At 37.7% G+C, this 18203-nt stretch overlaps 1 protein-coding gene across 6 annotated transcripts in view; it reads right to left on the bottom strand.

Annotated features, from left to right (window-relative positions):
* PKP4 (plakophilin 4) overlaps positions 1-18203 on the bottom strand; it is a 232433-nt gene that overhangs the window by 194530 nt on the left and 19700 nt on the right. Inside the window, exon 2 of one of the 6 annotated variants that reach the window (XM_038584576.1) lies at positions 691-924. The exons of the other annotated variants lie outside the window; for them this stretch is intronic. The gene's annotated coding sequence lies outside the window, so the exon portion shown is untranslated. The remainder of the gene's footprint in view (positions 1-690; positions 925-18203) is intronic. 6 annotated transcript variants of the gene reach the window in all.

The following is an 18203-nucleotide window of genomic DNA, read 5'->3' as shown; positions in this document are numbered from 1 at the left end:
TATTATATGCCTTTCAATATTATTGAACTATATACATAACTGATAAAAGAATTTTTAAAAGTTCAAACAGAAACCAACATTAAAAACAAAGAGTTTAGTAAATATATGTTATTAGGTAGGGAGAAAATAAAGATCATTTATAAAGACTGCATATGCAGTATGCATGATCCTATTTTTCATAAAGAATCAAAACCAAAAGGTTATTTTTAAACAGTAAGATTTCTGATAGTCTTTTAAAATGTTTCCATATTTTTTACTGCAAACATATAGAAAGTTTTTTTAAGAAGGAAGAAAGGTAACTTAAGCAAATGGGAGGCAAATAGCAGAAAATGGAACTAAGAAATAGGAGTTGGAGGGGCACTTGGGTGGCTCACTCGGTTAAGCGGCAGAATCTTGATTTAGGCTCAGATCATGATCTCGATTTGGGGCTCCTGGGATGGAGCCCGAGGTCAGGCTCCTTGCTCAGCAGAGAGTCTGCTTAAGATTTGCCCTTCCTCTCCCTCCCTCTGCCCCTACCGTGCCCCCTACTAGCCAAACCCCTACCCTGTACTCTTTCAAATGAATAAAATCTTAAAAAAGAAAAAGAAATAGGAGTCGAAAAGATAAAAGGAGACACAGAAAAACAAAGTATCCTAAGAGGTAAGGGAGGAAGACAAGACATGTCCCCAGGGAGCGGGAAGTCACTAGTACCGAATGCTGCCCTGCCGGGCAAGATGAAGCAGAATAAACTTCAGTGAGGAGAAGAGAATCTTCCCAAGCTGAGCAGAGAGAGGAGCCGGAGCAAGAGGGGGCAGCATTGGGCCCCGGGCCGTGGAAGGTACCGGAGCGCAGGCCCGCTCGCAGGAGGTGGAGGCACGAGGGCAGGCGTCAGGCTGCTGAAATCCGGGGAGACTTGTTGAAGAGAAGGCGGTGGAAAGGAAGTTACTGAGGATAAGAGAAAAGATATCGCAGTATAAAACAAACAAACAAACCAAAAAAACCAAAAAAAAAAAAAAAAAAACTTTGAGTAAATTATTATTATTATATTATTATTATTTTGGCTTTTAATTTTTATACACCTTAGTTCCTACTCAGTGCCCGATTACATTCTGCCATTTGGCCCAATAAAAACAAAGAACCCAAAAGGGCTCTGGCCATCCATCATGGATGCTGACAACTCTGAATTCTAATGTTAAAAGGGAAGAACTTCACACTATCACTAATGTATAAGCCAAAAGTTACCATTATTCACAAGGATACTCGACCACTTTAAAATAGCTACCCAATGGACGCCTGGGTGGCTCAGCGGCTATGCATCTGCCTGGGCTCAGGTCATGATCCCGGGGTCCCGGGTCGAGTCCCACTCCCTGCTCAGCAGGGAGTCTGCTTCTCTCTCTCCCTTTGCCCCAACCCCCCCCCCCCCCCACTCATGCTCTCTTTCTCTCTCAAATAAATAAAATCTTTAAAAAATAAAATAGTTACTCTATAATGCTGTACAAGTTGATTAACAAGGCCGGCATACTTGAGAACATGTTCAAAATTAACAGAATTCTTCATAAATTATAGTTAAATTTTAAACTGAAGGTAGAGTTTTAAATCTCACTTAGCAAATTCTTCTGAAAAAAAGCAGGATGCTGAACAATACGTTTGGTATAAGCCATTTTGATTTTTTAAAGTATTGTAAGAACTGCTGTACATCTAACACTGGCTACTTATTAGAATCACCTAGGGAGCTATTAAAAATACCAACACCTGGGTCCCACCCCCAGCGATTCTGGTTTATTTGGTCTGGAACATGGCCTGGGCATTAGAATTCTTGACATCCCTCCCTGGCCCTCTAGCCTCCAAAGAGAAAAGTTCAAAAGGGTTGGTGTTCAGAATTTTTCATTTAATGCTTTGTACAATTCTATACTGCTTGACTCCTGAAATAATTGGAATGTACTACCTTCTATAGTTTAAATAGAAGTATTTCTGTTAAAAAAAATTAACCAAAGAAATGTCCCTTTCTAAGGTTTTAAATTAAATAGGGAAAATACTTCTGAATTATGTCACAATGCTCACTTTTCTGCTACAGAATGTTTTAGAAAACATCAGATTTTGTGTACTTGTAGTACAAAGGTGAATAAGAGGCAGTGTGGGCACATCTGAATGGGAGAAAAGGTATGAGATAAATGCTGAGGGGCTTCATATGCCCTCTGTGGGTTCTGGCTTTACTATGAAGGCTTTTAATCAGGGCCATGACACGATGTGGACTCCAGAGGAAGGAAAGCTTAATAGTGAAATGTAAAAAAAAAAAAAAAAAGTATAAAAGAAGAAAATGTTGGAAAACATCTTTGAAGCCCAGGAGTAGGGAAGAACTCAGTACCTACTTGTCATAAGGCAAAACAAAAAGAATAAAATGAACCACCCCCCATTTTGATAGTGTATTTTAAGTATTTCTTTTCAAAGGATAAAGTATACAGTCAGATGAGAGATTAGCAGAATTTTGCAATACCCTGATAGGGGACTAATATCCGGAATATGACAATATCCCTCAAATCAACATAAGAAGTTAGGAGCCCCAACAAATCTACTAATAAAAAAAATTATAGAAGAGGATATCCAAAAAGTCAAGTAGATGAATAGATGATGAGGTTCACAAGTAGGGAAATAGGTATTTTATATCTGATAGACTGGCAAAAGTTAGAAAGCTGTACCACATGTTGGTGTGGTGTGGGGATATATAGATGGATGCAGCCATCCCAGGGACCATCAGGCGCTGCCAATGCCGATTAAATGTACTTATAGTCTATGACAGAGTGATCTGCATAGTTCCAAAACAAATCATCATGCAGATTCCAGGGGATTTGGATCTCACTTTGTGATGGTGTGGAGGTGGAAGCAAGCTACATCCCTATCAGTGAAGAAGTAGAGAGGTAAAATTAGATGAATGTGTATCATAAAATACTCAGCTGCAGTCAGAACCAACAAGCTGGGGCACCTGGGTGGCTCAGTCAGTTAAGCATCTGCCTTCAACTTAGGTCATGATCCAGGGGTCCTGGTATCAAGCCCAGCATCTTGACTCCCTGCTCGGTGGGGACCCTGCTTCTCTCTCTCTTCCCATCTTTGCTCTCTCTTGCTATCTCTATCACTATCTCTCTCTTTCTCCCTCTCTCTCTCAAATAAATAAACAAAATCTTAAAAAAAAACCAACAAGTGAATGAATATTCACACAGGCCCAGGGACAGCTCTTTAAATGAAATTGCTGAGTGAAAATATAAACTAAATGAGAATAATACCATTTATGTAACAATTTACATAATATAAAATATATATTATAAGAGAGTACATACAATAAAAAACCCCCACACTAAACACATAAGTGCCTGTGGTAGTGTGTGTGGGGGGTGGTATATGTAGGAGATAGATAACAGGGAATAAATAAAACACTGGCTTGGCCCAGTCCAATGATGACAAAGTATCACCAACTGAAATGTATGAACAACTCAACCCTCACTTCAGTCCAATTACTACTAAATAAAAATTAGCAATGCAAACAAAGTAGGGAGAACAAATAAAAGTGAAAACAACAAATGAAAGCAGTTTCACTATTCTTCTAGGGTGTCCACTACTAAAAACCCAAAACTTCAAGCCCTCTTCAAAACAGATTAGACAGGTGTTGAAAACCATTCCCTGCATGGGTTCCTAGAGAACACTGCTATTTGCACTTCTTTCTCCAGGGAAAATGTTTCAGTATTCCAACTTGTTATCACCCATTTCCAAATTTCAGCCATCTAGGACACATCAGCTATTATCGCCACTTAACGCCCAACGGCAACTTTTATAGCCATTAAAAGCAGAAATTTGGGGGCACCTGGCTGGGCTCAGTGGGTAGGGCATGTAACTCTTGATCTCAGGGTCATGAGGTCAAGCTCCACACTGGGTGTGGAGAAAAAAGAACAGAATTTGTTACAAGTTTTTTGAAGATCTACAAAAAATACTATGTTTTAATCTCCTCAAAAAATGCTATTATGTTTTCCCTTGTTTTTGTTTTTAGATTTTATTTATTCATTCATGAGAGAGGAGAGAGGCAGAAACACAGGCAGAGGGAGAAGCAGACTCCCTGCAGGGAGCCTGATGAAGGACTTGATCCCAGGGATCATGACTGAGCCAAAAGCAGAAACTCAACCACTGAATGACCCAGGTGCCCCTCCCTCGTTTGTGTGTGTGTGTTTGTTTTTAAAGATTTTATTTACTTGAGAGAGAAAGAGCATGAGCAGGGGGAGGAGGCAGAGGGAGAGAGAGAAGCAAACTCCCCATTGGGCAGGGAACTCAATGAATGAGCTCCATCCCAGAACCCTAGGATCATGACAGGAGCTGAAGGCAGCCACTTAACCAACTGAGCTGAGCAACCCAGGTACCCCGTGTTTTTCCTTGTATTATCACATTTGCTCTCTCTCCAGAGTTTTTAAAATTTGGATTGGTAACCGTGTCTGTTATCACAGAGGTACTAGTAGCCTAGAAGGAAAGAAAGGTGATCAATTAATGTCCTAGATCCTCTCAAATATCCTAGGTAGATGCCATCTGGTATTAATGATTTGCACATCTTTAAATTGACTGACAATATTTTAAATAAATCTAACTCTTTAATCTACTATCTCTAATTTGTCCATTTAAAAATATAATTTGAATAAACTAAAAATAAATAAAAATATTTGAGAATAAATATTTTATCTCAAATAAAAATTTGAGAATAGTTTCTCCTGTTAATCCTTAATGACCAGCAGCTAAAGAAACAGGATTTATAGTCCTAGTTGCTTTCTTAAAGGAGGTGGCAGGGGTGTGACAAGGGTTTTGGCATGAGAGCCAGACCTGTGAAAGCCAGACCCCACTCATCTCAATGCCCTCCTACTATATCTTCTTAAACTTTTGCTGGACACAATTATATTTTTAACATACATACTTCTTGTCTTCTTTGATAGACGTAGCTTTAAAAATTATTTCCACAGATTCCAAGTGGCAAGAAAATTTTGTAAACCATATGAATAACATACGGCTATGTTATATGGGTGGAATTTAGTTTCTTATACTCTGAAAAGGGTTAATAAACCTTAGACTTGAGCGGGAAGGGACTCTAAAAAGAGGGCTCTTAGCAAAAAGCCATCTGCCAGCATCCAGCTAAGGCAGGAAGCCAAAGGGTTAGGGAACCCCATATCTGCATTTTGAGTGCCATCATTAGATACCAGGAACATTTTAGAGGATAGAAGATGATTTCAGGCATGCCATATTAAATCCACAAGAGGAACAAAATACATGCAGCAAAGACAGAGACACATCATTTCCCCCTAGCAAGTAATTTTTAGTTTTAGAAACCTGTTGGTCAGGAACACAAGCTGAAAAAGATTAAGATAGTGTGACCACATTAAAACTTCCTTCATAGCTATAAAAGGTATAACTCTAAGAAGTTACTATAAATAGTAACTCAAAAATGAGAGGCCTGGATAAGCTAATATCTGGTGAAATAATATCAGAAGTTTTAAGACAGTACACATAAATTTCATATGCACGACATGGTTTCTGAAGGAAAAAAGTTCACTCTACCTGGATGGGACTTTTTGTTTAAATGAAACCTCCTTATCAAAAAGAAAAATGTTACATTTCTGGGTGTACAGAATGTGAACTGAAGAGATTTATCAAAACCCTCAAGTTTAACTCCCTCCAACTGAAGAAAGGAAAAAATAGTAGCTCAGAGAGATGTAATAATGCCTTTCCCAGACCACTAAGGTAGTCCACAGAAATGAAGACAAGCCTACTCTTGAAGGCCTAGTGCCTCTCTCACCTGCTCCTATATATTTCTAGATAACCTTTTGGATAGCTCTTTTTAAGTAGTCGCAGGCCTTGTTCTTTCCCTGACTCAGGAGTGGATTGGAAGTTCTTTCACCGAAGGTATCAAGAATTATGATACTGGTAACTCTGCTGTTCTTGGTAGTGACATTCCATCATGCTAAGGAATATTCTATTCATAAGAACTGAATAATAAATTCAGGCCATGCTCTAGGGGGATTACACAAAGGCATGCATTCCACATCACTGAAGGCTATCTTAAGAACTGTCTACCACATATTGCCATATACTTATACCTGGATATAAGTGAGAGGAGATAAGTGAGTACCAGAGTCAAGAAAGGGTTGGGGATGACCTCTTTTTCTTTGTGAATGCTTCCTCACATTCTTTATAAGTAGTGGGAAAATATAAGCAATATAGGAAAAAAAAAAAAAAAAAACAGTAGATTGGGTGAATTCAGCAAGGCACCATCACCGGAAAAGCCTCAGTAGTCAGAGTAAGACCAAATGAAGATTCATCTCTGTGGGGAATGAGGAGAAGAAAGCAAAGGGATTCTAGCAGGGATAGCATGTGCTAGAGTTTAAAGAGGATGTGGTTCCTAGCACACAAATTATTTGTTAAATTTAGCCTTTCTACATTTTTTAAAAGATTTTATTTACTTATTCATGAGACACAGAGAGAGAGAGAGAGAGAGAGAGAGAGAGAGAGAGGGGCAGAGACACAGGCAGAGGGAGAAGCAGGCTCCATGCAGGGAGCCCGATGTGGGACTTGATCCAGGGACTCCAGGATCATGCCCTGGGTTGAGGGCGGCGCCAAACCACTGAGCCACCCAGGCTGCCCCCTTTATACATTTTTGAAGTTTATATCCTATCTGCATCTTAAACCTCTTCCTCCCCCAAATTTTTATAATTTGGTTTTATTAGAATGTAAAATTTGATTTGTAGTGCATGTGTAAAGAAATCTGTAGGATCACACAGACAATGGTTAGAAATAACTTAGTAGGTGGCAGTGATAAAGTTGTGGGTAAATAGGGAAGAAATTGAAAAAAATGGAAGGTCTACATAGAATATGGTCTGATCCTCTGGAAGAATTCAGAAGTGAATCATTCCATAACGGGAGAAACAAATCAGCATTTCCTCTTATGATTTAGGCACCTATCAGGAGTTCTCTACTTATTTTGCAATGTTATATTTCACCACCATATTTATTCCCAAAAGAGCTGCTCTTATAAGACACAAATATCTGCCAAATCTTTATTTTTCTTTCAATCATTCACTTCATTCATTCATTCATTCAACTTCACGAAGTCCCTAGGAGCCAGGGCTATGTGTGGCAGTAGTAGAGTACAATGTCCTTATTGAGCAATTGAAACAATATAAAGAAAAATGTGTGTGTGGGGGGGTGCCTGGGTGGCTCAGTTAGTTAAGTGTTTGACTCTTGGTTTTGTCTCAGATCATGATCTCATGGGGCTCAGTGCTCAGCAGGGGGTCTGCTTGAAGATTTTCTACCACTGCCCCTCCCCCTCCAAATAAATAAATCTTTAAAAAATTTTAAAAAGAAAAAAGTGTGGATTATTTTTTAAATTTTATTATTTATTTCACAGAGAGAGAGAGCATGAACAGGAGTGGGTGGAAGGGTAGAGCGTGAGGGAGGGGCGGACTCTTGAGCAGACTCCCTGCTTAATGCAGAGCCAGATGCAGGACTCAATCCCAGGACCCCGAGGATCATGACCTGAGCTGAAACCAAGAGCTGGTTGCTCAACTGACTGAGCCACCGAGGCACCCCCGTAGAAACTATTCTAAAGTTTACGTTCTTTCACAAGTCTATTAATTTTTTTTTAAAGATTTTATTTATTTATTCATGAGAGACAGAGAGAGAGGCAGACACAGGAAGAGGGAGAAGCAGGCTCCATGCAGGGAGCCTGATGTGGGACTCGATCCTGGGACTCCAGGATCACGCCGTAGGCCGAAAGCAGGAGCTAAACCACTGAACCACCCAGGGATCCCTAAGTCTATTAAAATTTAATGTGAATAATTATCTAAACATTATACCCGAACAAACCAAAACTCTAAATTGATGGGTTCTTTCTACATACGACATAGCCCAAATTGATAACTCAGAGATCAGCATGGTTAGAGAGGCTTTTTATCTCTACAACAGAAAACTAAGGTTTAGATTCTGCGTCTATTACTTACTAGTTACAGGAGCCTAGGCAAGTCAAAGATCTTTCTTGTCTGTTTCCTGGTGTTTAAAACATGTATATTATTATTATTTCCCAAGATTATAGTTAAGACATATTTCCAAAGATTATAGTTATGACAACTGGTAAATTAGAAAATATACATAAGTATTGTATGGTTTATACAAATGCAATTTTATTTTTAAAAATTATTTATTGGAGAGAGAGAGCATGAGCAAGTGTGCAGGGGCAGGAGCAGAGGGAGAGGGAGAGAGGATCTGAAGCAGATCCACGATGAATGTGGAGCCCAACACAGAGCTCATTTCCATGACTCTGAGATCATGACCTGAGCTGAAACTAAGAGTCAGATGCTTAACCACTTGAGCCACCTAGGTGTGTCACAAATGCAATTTTAAAAGGGCTTTGCGCCAGTTGAAAATGTCCTGTTTATGTATGCCCTTAAGGCCTATGGCACTTGCAATTGTTTTTAAGTATCACACAAAGTTGACAGGCTAGTGCTGAAATCACTGCTAAAGGATGAACTCCATGCTTTGGCCCATGAGCCACAGAACTTTCCTATGTTCTCTATCCTTCCCTTGTTTATAGTTATACTTTATATAATGTATAATGTTGATGTAACATTTCATAAAGAATACATCTCAGGGATGGAAACAGGTACTTGAAGTTACATATAAGTTACATGGAATATACTTTGTGTTTAAAACATTAACCTTAATTCTGACAATAGCCATGCTTCACAGGCAGAGCCATGGCTAAAATGGCCAGTCCCCAAATAGGCTTATTCAACTTAAAAAGAAAGTCACTAGAATCAAACATTTTACTATCTATGATCTAGCCTTGAGCTGTTCATGCTCCAGAGGAACCATCCCAAGCAAAAACACTAACTCTCAATCGCTATTATTCTATAGTTCAGGACAATGTGCTGCTAGTGATACTTGGGGTACATCTTTCAAGTGTTTATGTTTGCCATGTAGCAAGTACTAGTTTGTTGTGCTTTAACCAATTCTCTGCTTTATGGGTTAGCCAAGAAGAGCTGGGTTTGGAATATGGGACACTTGGTTCTAAATCCTACATTTTATTTGACCTTCCACAACTCTTAGTAAACTGAAACACTGCTCAGAAAGCTGCAGGGTTTCACACAGTCATTTAAAACTTTGTCCTTTAAGTGTTCTGTTTTACCTAAAACGCAGTTCTACACTGCCATGAAGCATTAGGTTTCAAAAAGGGTCAGATTTGATACAATGGAAAAGGTTTGGCCATATATTGCTTAAGTTTCTCGACTTCATCATGATTTATTAATAATAACTTCAAAGAAAAAAATTCTACTTTTTATGACAATTTTTTCTCCACATTTCAAACTTAATAAAATTTTCTTATATCATATCTACATATTCAAATAGAAACTAGTTTAATTATAGCCTATCACAAAAATAAGAATTTAGAAATTGAGCTGCCAAGCATCTCCAAAATAATTTCACTGTGATTATAAATTAAATGTTACCAAATACAATTTTCCTTATCAAATTCCATTTTTGTAATTCTTTTAATTTGAACTCCACCACTAGTGATTACATAGATTCAATTAGGAATTAAAAATTTGGGAGTGCTGGGTGGCTCAGTTGGTCAAACAGCTGCCTTCAGCTCAGGTCATGATCCCAGGGTCCTGGAATGGAGGAGCTCCATTTTGGGCTCCCTGCTCAGTGGGGAATCTGCTTCTCCCTCCCCCTGCTCTTGTGCTCTTGCTCATCTCTCTCTGTCCCTCTCAAGTAAATAAAATCTTAAAATAAAAAATTCAATGGGACTTAAGATGTACATTTTCTTTCTGTAACAAAATATGCTGTCATGTTTTAAATAAATTGAAATAATTTACTATAAACATAATCTTAGATTACATTTACTAATATATTTTGATTACTGACGGATGTTTTTAAAGATTTATTTATTTATTTATGAGAGACAGAGAGAGAGAGAGAGAGAGAGAGGCAGAGACACAGGCAGAGGGAGAAGCACGCTCGCTGCAGGGAGCTTGATACGGGACTCGATCCCAGATCTCCGGATCACGCCCTGGGCCAAAGGCAGACGCTCAACCCCTGAACCACCCAGGCGTCCCAGATGGATGTAACTGAGCATAAACTAATACCTATTCTCATTACTTGTGATCAAAACAAAACTACAAAAACAAGCTTTGGCCATTACGAACTTACACATTTTTTGTATTAGAATTCAACATGCTTTGTAGACATTTCAAGATCATTTTCTGATTTTACAGATGATAATGAACTAAAGAATTAGATAATTTTGCTTACAGAAGAGGTTAGTCTCCTGTTCAAGCTTACTGATGGGTCACATCAAATCATGTTCATTTATTCATTTGACAAATATACATGGGCCACCTAGTACGATGCTTGTAATGAGCTCTAAAAACAATGGTAAAAGGGGAAAGGACATGAATTCCTCTTTCATGGAACTTGTAGTCTTGTAGGAAAAAGAGACTTCAATCAAATCATTCTACAAATAAATGTGAAATTATCAATGGCGGTGATATGAGTCACACTGAAAGCCTATCTCAGCAAAGTAAGGTGTGATGAGTATCGGGTCTAGGATGAAGGGGTGTGGACTAAAATTCCAGCTCTGTCACTTCCTAGCCATGTTTGACTATATGACATACTTTACACTGTTGCCGTTTCTATGTTCTCTTCTGTAAAACACAGCTAATAATACCTTGCTTGTAGGGTGGTTGTAAGGATTAAAAGAATTAATTCACATAAAATGCTTAAAATGGTTCCTGTCATATGTAAGCACTCAATATGCAAAGATCATTATTTTGAAGAGAAGTTGGAAATCTGGACTTGTGCCAGTTTGGAACCTCTGCATAGAGAGGAAGGCAGGTCATACAAGGCCTGGTAGGATCTGGTCAGGCTTTCAATCTTTATCATAGAGCAATGGTGTAAGTCATGGAAAGAGAAAAGTGACCTATTCGAATGGCACTGATTTTTTTCTTCTTTTTTTTTTTTTTCTTTTCAAAGATCTGGCACTTGGGGACAACAAGTGGGGTACACTGAGGTGAGATTTCAGTATGCCAAACTGGACGGTTTAGTAATAATATCCTAGTAGTATCTTTCATTCTGACTGCCCCTTGCAGAACATTCCTACTATTAACTACTCCCTTCTAACAATTCTGCGTGTGGCTGTGCTGGCACCCCACTTATTAGCAGTGTTTATAGAACCAGGTAATCTTCTGTTTATCTCTCACCTGTAACTACATTTCAAATACGTTCATGGGGGGGTGCCTGGATGGCTCAGTTAAGTGTTAAGTGTTAAGACACTGTTAGGTGTCTGACTCCTGATTTTGGACTAGGTCATGATCTCAGAGGCCGGAGACTGAGCCCCACATAGGACTCTGTGCTCAGAGGGGAGTCTGCTTGGGATTCTCTCTCCCTTTGCCCTCCCCCAGCTTGCGCTTGCTCTCTCTCTCTAATAAATAAATTTTTGAAAAAAATAAAAATAAAAAAAAAACACCAGTGGCCTCATTAGGTAAAGTCTTCCTTGAGAAAGGCATATATGCACATGTGACTGTCAAAGGAAGGAATTCTTCCTAAGAATAAACAACATACATATTAAGAAACACTAACCTTGAACCACAAACCATCTCTAACATATTTACTAAATCAAAACTGCAATGGGTAGTTCAAACAACAGAACTTCAATGTCTCAATTCTCAGAGGCAAGTAGTAAAACTGATGTAATTAGCCCAGGATCAAAAGATCTGGAAAAAATATGTAATTATTCATGCTGTTATGGTTAACTTTTTAATGTTCACATATACCTTATACAGATTCATCGGTCAGATTGACAAAAGATGAGAAAACAAAGCTCAAATTAATGGACAATAAATTTTACTAGCTTTAAAATACTTTGCAGAACTGATGAAAAGCAACACTTTTCAGATTATCTGTTAATTTCTCTTCTAATTTTATTTTTTATACATATTATTAGAGGACAACATAATTCTGAAGTCCGTTGGTCTTAAAAATATTAATAAATTCAAGAGTTAAAAACAATAATTAACTTTAATAAAAACTATTAGTATTTTTAATGTTAAGGGCTTTAAAAAGTTTCAAAATATAACCAACAATAAAACAAACAAAAATCACTCTTCTAGATGGTAGGTTCCCCAAACACCATCTCAATGCACAAAACATTACTTTCTCTCCAACATGCCACATTAAGAGTCTTTGTAACATATTACATATTTTATCATTAATGTCCAGCCAGAGCTAATTAATCTCCAGGTGGCTCTACCAACACACGAAATTTATATGAAATAACAGAGATCAGTTAGGGAGGAGCCTTTGAGAAGACTGTATTAACAAAGAATAGAACAAGTAACTGAGGACAAAAAACTAACTCTACCATGAGAACTGGATAAAACAGAACTTATTATAGGTTCCCAACACTTACTTCAACTTTTTAAAAGCTAGTAATTTCCCCAATTCAAAATACTGATTTTTGTAAGCACATACTAGTGAGCAGATAGCTTCACTGGTAACTTGGAGATGGGCCAAGAGACTTTTTAATGCCTAAATTTCAGGACCTAGTTATGAATATTTACTATTTTCACACTGGATAGAGAAAAGCTACTAAATATTTTTAATTATTTAAGAGAAATAAAGTTATTCTTTTTAATTATTTAAGAGAATGCATGCACACACATGGAGGGGTGAGGGGGAGTGGAGGGGCAGAGGGAGAGGGTGAGGGAGAGAATCTTAAGCAGGCTCCACATCCAGCATGGAGCCTGACAAATGTTCACAGTAGCATTTTCTTAATAGTCAAAAAAAAAAAAAAAAAAAAGAAAAGAAAAGAAAGAAAGAAAACAACTCACATGAGCATCACCTGATAAATGGATAAGCAAAATGTGGTAGATACATCCAAAAGAATATTCAGTTATAAAAAGGGATGAAGTACTAATTCATACTACAATATGGATGAATCTTGAAAATATTATGCCAAGTAAAAGATGTAGACAAAACGACAAAAGCCACATTTTGTATGATTCTATTTATGTGACATGTCCAGAATAGGTAAATCCACAAAGTAAATTTGTAGTTTCCAGGGACTAGAGGGAAAAGGAAACAGGGGACTGCTTTGCATGTACAGGGCTTATTTTGGAGGTGATGCAATGTTCTGAAGAAAGAGTAATGATGACCATGTAACTATGTGAATGTACTAAAAAACACTGAATTCTACACTTTAGTCTGAGAAGAAAGACTGAGTGGCCCTCTTTCTGACATCCTCCTCAGCTGACAAAGGATGGATATGTAAGGTGAAGATTTAAGTCATACGGGCAGCCGTGGCTGACACTAGAACTGAAGGCAAAACTGGAGCCACATTACGGGCAAGCCCTGGATTTCAAAATTAAGGCAAGGAAACATAAGAAATGGGCTAAATTTCTCTCCTTAAAGATACAAAGAGAAATTAAGCGTAAAGAATAAAGCAAGTAAGAACAGAGAAGTACAAAATCTGCATAGATCCAAAAGAGAAAGCACAAATGCTTTAAAAATGCATTTTATTTCATTCATGACTTGGAAAAAGGGTTGCTTTCCTGGGTCATATAGTAAGAGATTACTGAATCACAGAGTAATTAATACTTACAAACTCTTACTCAGCTGTCATTTTAAAAAACCAAATTACTGCCTATTGCAGGTTAATAAAGTTTTTCTGTGATTATGTGATATTAGTTGAATTCTTTTCCAAATTTATAAATATACCAAGATTCTCAATTTCAGTGTAAAAATGTCAAACTGCTTACAGAAGCTTAAAAATGAATATATCAAGGAAAAATTATTTTATTTTTTTAAGATTTTATTTTCTCATGAAAGGCAGAGAGACAGAGAGAGACAGAGAGAGACAGAGACACAGGCAGAGAGAGAAGCAGACTCCATGCCAGGAGCCTGATGTGGGACTCGATCCCAGTACTCCAGGATCTTGCCCTGAGCGAAGGCAGCCGCTAAACCACTGAGCCACCCAGGGATCCCTGACATTTTAAAAATTATGCTGCATTTAAAAGTTACCTAACATTTAACATCTAAATTGCTGGAGTGCTGAAAAAAAATTAATGTTGTTTAAGTAACTCCTACTAATGGAAAAACAAAAATAATAGAAACTTCTTGGAGAGGGCTGGCTTGGCGGCAGCCCAGCCTAGAAAAAGAATGCAAGTACTTCGACTGAAGTACTTAATAGGTTTAATTTACTATAACTCTAATCATATAACCATAACAAAGATTTTTAGCATCTAAAAGCCTGGTCATATTTATAAAATGTACATAGTAAAATTAAAACATAATGAAAAGGACACACACCAACTTCAGACCTTAAGCAAAACTGGCAAAACAAGATTTAAGTTTAAATGCTAGTTTCATGAGTATTCATTCCATTATTCTCTGTACTTGAAATATTCCATAAAAACCTTAAACAAAAAGCCTCATTATTATTAGCGACTGCCAGTTTCATTTACCCCAAAAGCTCAAATTATGGGTTTCTTTTTTTTGAGGTATAATTGATATATAACATTATATTAGTTTTAGGTATACAGTATAATGGGCTTGATATTTTTATACATCGGGAAATGATCACCACAGTAAATCTAGCTAACAGTTATTACCACAGTCACAAATTATTTCTCTTGTGATAAAGAAGTTTTAAGATCTACTCTTAGCAACTTTCAAATATGTAATGTAGTAGTATTAACCATAGCCAACATTCTGTACACTACATTCCCATGACTTATTTATAACTAGAAAATTGGTATCTGTTGACCCCCCTTCACCTATTATACTTCAAACTATATTTTTGTACAACTACCAAAGTATTATGTAGATAATTCATATTTTGTGTTTCACCATGTTGACTGAGGTTTAAGCCATTACTAATAACTTAGGTGATTCAATAAAAAATATTTACAAAGCTATTTAACAGAAAAAGATGAAATAATGCCAAGGAAGAGCAGTGGACAGCAGGCAGATGACACACACTTGCTGATGATGCCATTCATCTTCATCTTGATTAGTATTGTAGTTGGCACAATACTTCTGAAATATGTGACTATCTCTTAGTACAAAGAATTTAAAGACCACATTGTCAGCATGGTCCAAAGTGTTTATTAAACTTTGAAAGTCAAAGTCATAGCAAGTTATCAGCTTGTGACCATGGCATCTTAAAATATTCTAACTCACTGAAAGGAGAAACAATGTATACAACATAATGTGATTACTTTTAAGGTGCAGAATTTTTTTTTTAATACTTCTAATTAAAAAAAAACTCAAAGCAATCTAAATAATGACTTTTTAGAATCTGGGAAAAAGTTAAAATTCCTCTTTATTCAATGACCTCACATCTTGTAGCTAGCATGAGTTAAATTCCAAGCCACACCCTTTCAGAAACAAAACTGCAAATTTAAGATCTCTAACTTTTGCCAGTCTATTTTAGAACACTGGAAATGTTTTCAGCCTGAACCAGAAATTTCTCTCTAGAACACAAGAGCTGAGAGAATAAACTTTGTCCCTGGCTTATCTGTTACATATATGAAGCATTATCATAGTTATTAGATTATTTATTTGCATACCTTAGAAGCCAGTCCCTATGGCTTAGCCAGCATGGAGTTCTAGCCATTTTTAATCAGGAAACTATTACCAGGAAATCGAACCTCAGTCGAATCTCAGTTGATCAATATGACAATAGAATTTTAGGGATCCTTGCTATAAAACTGCTACTTCACTTTTCTTTACAATGTCATCCCTTACTGCTTGGCTTCCAAAAATCAGGCCATAATTAATATTTCAGGGTTATAAGAGCTGATATTTCTGCTGCACTCAAGTAGTTCATTCACTTTGGCATGATTTTCTTCCAGTTCTTTATTTGTAAAAAGCACACCTCCAGCTGAGTTGGCCTAGATCATTCCTGTTTTTAAATTTTTGAGGAGGGGAGAGGAGGATTAAAGTCCTAAATTCTCATTTAAATTAGCTAATGGGAAACATGGTACCCTGCTCAAGATGCTGCTATGTAATCACCCTGGACCTGAAGCTTGAGAAAGTTTTCTGTGGCCTTGAAACAACTGGGCCCATCATCTATTTGCTGTCAACAAGTTCTCTTCCTTTCCTTGGTACACTAGTGGAGGCTGACTGTAGATTAAAAGCTCACATAGTGCATTGAGCTTCCATGTGTGTTTTCTGTATGAGGCACAGAGCTGTTCATGTAGACATCTAAAGGTCTGAGACAAGTTCTGGCCAAACCAAGAGTCAGGTTCATACTCTAGACCTAAATATTTGGCCATTGCCAGTGTTCCAAAATAAGAGATATCTAACCAAGCACTTAAGATTTCTGTAATTACTGATGATGGTTTTACTGCCGTACTTGCTACAATGACTAGTGAATACCAATTGCTCCCTATCCTGAATTTCTTTTTGTTCACCAACAAATGCAGGATAGGAACAAGTCTAGAACCTATGAAAGAAAGGCTTTATGTAATGAACAAGTTAAAGCAAAAATCTTCTGATAAGTGCCTCACAACTATACAAATCAGGACAACACAAAAAACTTCTATATTAACTAAATTGACACTCAAACTCCCACAATTTGTGCTTGGCTAGCTTTGTAGGCAGGCTTACTTTGGTGACCTCATTAACCTTGCACTGATCCAACTCCACATTTCACAGAACTGAATTTTTTGTATCCCACTAATACTATTATGGAAGGGTTTGACCATGCCACTTAAGAGATTATTTTTAAATTGGCTAGCTAGATAGCATAGATAGGCCTTCCCCCCCAACTCTGAATTTAATTCTTAGATTTAAATAAAATGACCATAAGATATGATACTTGAAGCAACAAATTAATTGAACTACATGAGTAGAAGACAAATCCTTTTTTTTTTTTTTCTTTTTAAAGATTTCTTTATTCATGAGAGAGAGAGAGAGAGAGAGAGAGAGAGAGAGGCTGAGACACAGGCAGAGGGAGAAGGAGGCTCCATGCAGGGAGCCCGACGTGGGCCTTGATCCCAGGTCTCCAGGATCAGGACCTGGGCTGAAGGCGATGCTAAACCACTGAGCCACCCCGGCTGCCCTAGAAGACAAATCCTGATGCAAATTTAGCATATCAGTCACTGCCACCTCACTAATTTCTTCTCTGTAACTTCTAGAACCTAAGATTTAGCTAAGGGTCCCTTATCAATAAACAGTAAATAGTATCATCACAATGTACTAGTAGGTCAAAGTTTTATGTACTGCAGCCAGCTATCTCATGAAGCAGAAAGATGTTCTTGGCTAGGCTATTACATCAAGATAAGCCCAAGAACAGATACAAGGGCCACTTAAATGTTTTGGTAACCCAGTGAGAATGAATGATCTAGGGATCAATACTACTTGATTCATCTTACACTGAACACGTGAGTTATTCTGGAAACTGTGTACCCTGTATTTACTTTTTAGAAAAGGGTATATTTTGGGATCCCTGGGTGGCACAGCAGTTTGGCGCCTGCCCTTGGCCCAGGGCGCGATCCTGGAGACCCGGGATCGAATCCCACGTCGGGCTCCCGGTGCATGGAGCCTGCTTCTCCTTCTGCCTGTGTCTCTGCCTCTCTCTTTCTCTCTCTCTCTGTGTGACTATCATAAATAAAAAATAAAAATAAATTAAAAAAAAAAGAAAAGGGTATATTTTGAATATGCAAGTAGCTTGATTCCACTTTTTGAAAACATTTGAATGTAAAATCTGAGGCCACATGTGTATTCCATACCACTTTCATGTACATGTTTTTTTCTTCATTTTTTCTTCAGTACTTCCTAAAATTTAACAGCATAATGTAGCAATCACTATAGAAAGCTAAAAAAAGAACTCCTAGAAACTAAAACATAGAATCAAAATTAAGGACGCCTGGGTGGCTCAGTGGTTGAGCCACTGCGTTTGGCTCAGGGCGTGATCCTGGAGTCCTGGGATTGAGTCCCATGTCGGGCTCCCTGCATGGAGCCTGCTTCTCCCTCTGCCTGTGTCTCTGCCTCTCTCTCTCTGTCTCTGTCTCTCCTGAATAATAAAATCTTAAAAACAAAAAAAAATAATCATAATTAAATGCATGAAATTAATCCATGAAATGACAGAAAAGAGATGTTAACTCTCATTAAGGTCAACGTATCTTTTATGACCTGGCTAATAA

The sequence above is a fragment of the Canis lupus genome, chromosome 36, assembly GCF_011100685.1.
Source record: "Canis lupus familiaris isolate Mischka breed German Shepherd chromosome 36, alternate assembly UU_Cfam_GSD_1.0, whole genome shotgun sequence".
In the NCBI taxonomy this organism is placed as follows: Eukaryota; Metazoa; Chordata; class Mammalia; order Carnivora; family Canidae; genus Canis; species Canis lupus.
Note: the sequence above shows the minus strand (reverse complement) of the source record. Positions and strands in the feature narration are given on the sequence as shown.